At 30.5% G+C, this 2,664-nt stretch overlaps 1 pseudogene; it reads right to left on the bottom strand.

The window, feature by feature from the left end:
* Nucleotides 1-1,038: 1,038 nt before the first annotated feature.
* Nucleotides 1,039-1,955, bottom strand: LOC140970535 (uncharacterized; annotated as a pseudogene).
* Between the last annotated feature and the right edge of the window lie 709 nt (nt 1,956-2,664).

Raw genomic sequence — 2,664 nt, 5'->3', positions numbered from 1 at the left:
TTTGTTATAAAATGTATACATTAGTAATGTTTTTTTATTATTTAAATTGTAACACAATAAATACATTATTAATAGTTATTATAATAAATACATTATTATGTATATATTTACTGCAATTAAATAAAATTATGTCTAGTTATTCAATACATTAGTATGTAATAGTTATTGATTATAACTTGTAATTATTAAGTATAGTAATAGCTATAAAATGTTTACATTAGTCATAGTTGTTTATTAGTAATAGTTAATTGTTATAAACTACATACTTTAGTAATAGTTATTTATTATAAACATGTAATTACAATAAATACATTAATAATAGTTATTACAATAAATACATTAGTACGTACACATTTATTGTAATTCAATAATCTAATTTATATTACAACTAATTCCAATAATACAATTAATATTATAATATTTGTAATTAAATTAAGTATAATTATTATTATTACTTAAAACTACTACGACGTACGCGTTCGTAATGCCTTCGTAATTCAACAATTCTCAATTATAGTATTATAATTCCAATAATACATTTAATAATATAGTCATTGTTATTACTTAAAACAACTACAATTAACTAACAATAATAAATTTAATAAACATAACTAATATCGTCACCTTTTAATATTCAGAAAAAAGGCCGGAGACACAAGCTAATGAATCAATCGAAACTTCTGAAAATCTGTGAGTGCTTTGATCGAAAGATCTTTAGATCAAAATGAAAAAAAAAAATAATATGAACTCACGGAGAATTGCAACGAAAGAAAAAGAGGAGCTCACGGTTCGGCGAATGAGGAGGTGCACACTGATTTAAAGAGGGAAGGGAGAAGGGAGGATCACGGACTCACTCCGAATCCGTGGCAGGCTGCCACGGATTCGGAGTGAGTGTTTTCTTCCTTTTTTTATCATATTTTATTACTTTTATAAAAAAAAATTAATGAATCCGGAAATCTAATTTCCGGATTGTACTATTTTTGTAACGTTTTTTATTTTGTTATATTTTAATATATGTTTTTTAAAATTATATTATTTTTAAAAAAAACCCATAAATAAAGTGCCCAACAAGAACACCCAAAAAATATCCAATTCAAAGTAGCGACAAAAGAGAAAAAGCAAGAGTAAACAATAGGGTGAAACACAAAACAAATCTAACAAAAGATACACACAAGCATGCTTGGAAAGGTGGTGTGATTCAAGACCCTCCCACTTCACAAAATGTTCTCCACATTTGTGGCAAGTGAACCCACAAAGTCCATTACTTTCTTCCCTTCTTTTGGACACAAAACCCTCCCTGTCCGTCAAAATGCCCTCTTTTTTTCTTGGTGGTATGGCTGCAGAATCCATATATGAAGGCTTAAAGTAATGCATTGTGGGCTGCCCTCTAGGACCAGGAGTGCCAGGTGTTAAAGTACCAAGGAATGTTGAGCCTCCGCCTCCGCATCCACCACAACTAGTAATCTTGAGCTCACATCTTGAGTCGCTTCATGTGTTATGGTGTTGACAAATTCACTGCTCCCAATGGATCTTGGGCTACAACTAGAGGGCTTCTCAAAGTTTCTTTTGCTCCCATGAATCACATCCTTCAGATTAGAAATAGACCTTGAACAACCGGACCTGTTTCTTGTTTTCTTTGTCAAGATTGAACTCAGATTTTTCTTGTTTTTCGGTGTATACGCATCCGATGTATCTGATTTGCAGTCGAACGATTTCTTCAGAGAAAACCTAACTTTTGGCAGCTCTTTCTTCTTCTCATCCATCCTTTCGGTTTCAGTTCCCCCACCACAAGAAGTTCTCAAAACTTCTCCATTGAAACACAGTCCAACTTTCTTGAATTTTGAGCCTTACCAAGGAAATACAAATTAGAAATTGGATTTTTATATCTGAGACAGCACCTGACAACCGAATATTTGAAATAGATACAGTGACGCAGATAAATTTACATAAATTGAGTGCTAAACGTAAACTGCAACTAAAATTTCGGAGAGCTGAAAAGTGATTTGAATTCGATGATGTGACTGTGCTCTTTTTATAGCTGATGGACCTTACACAGTGTCAGATAAATTTGAGAAATTGTCAAACGAAATAAGATGATCAACCGATCATTTCGTGTAAAAAGCGCACAACATCATGTTCTGTGTTTTTAGCCACAACAGAGGATCTAAATCCGCGGGAAAGGAAGTATAGGAGCAAAGGAATTCTCGTTTACTAAAACAAATTATATATGGATGGATTTGTGAGAATTTTGTCAACTAAATTAAATTAAATAAGGAGTTATGGATTTAAGAATTCTCATCGACTCACAAGTAGAACAAGAATAGACCAAGTTCAAAACCGATCCTACATAAAACCTTTGAAGCTTCATGTTTATAAGTATTTATCATTCTAAATATATCAAAACACAATATATAAAAATACATCATGACAAAAAATCATATATATTCACTTATTTAGATGACATTTTTCAATCCGCGACATAATACAGCTCTTTTAAATGATAAATCAGCAAAAATATTTTTCATTCAAATATCATTCAAAATGAAAAAAACAATAAAAATAAAATTAACAGAATAGTGAATTTTACCAAAATCAAAACAAAAATTTACTTAAATAGATTACACATAGACAAACGTCAAATAAAATTCTCTTAATTTACTAAAT

The sequence above is a fragment of the Primulina huaijiensis genome, unplaced genomic scaffold (assembly GCF_012295235.1).
Source record: "Primulina huaijiensis isolate GDHJ02 unplaced genomic scaffold, ASM1229523v2 scaffold6753, whole genome shotgun sequence".
Taxonomy (NCBI): domain Eukaryota; kingdom Viridiplantae; phylum Streptophyta; class Magnoliopsida; order Lamiales; family Gesneriaceae; genus Primulina; species Primulina huaijiensis.
Note: the sequence above shows the minus strand (reverse complement) of the source record. Positions and strands in the feature narration are given on the sequence as shown.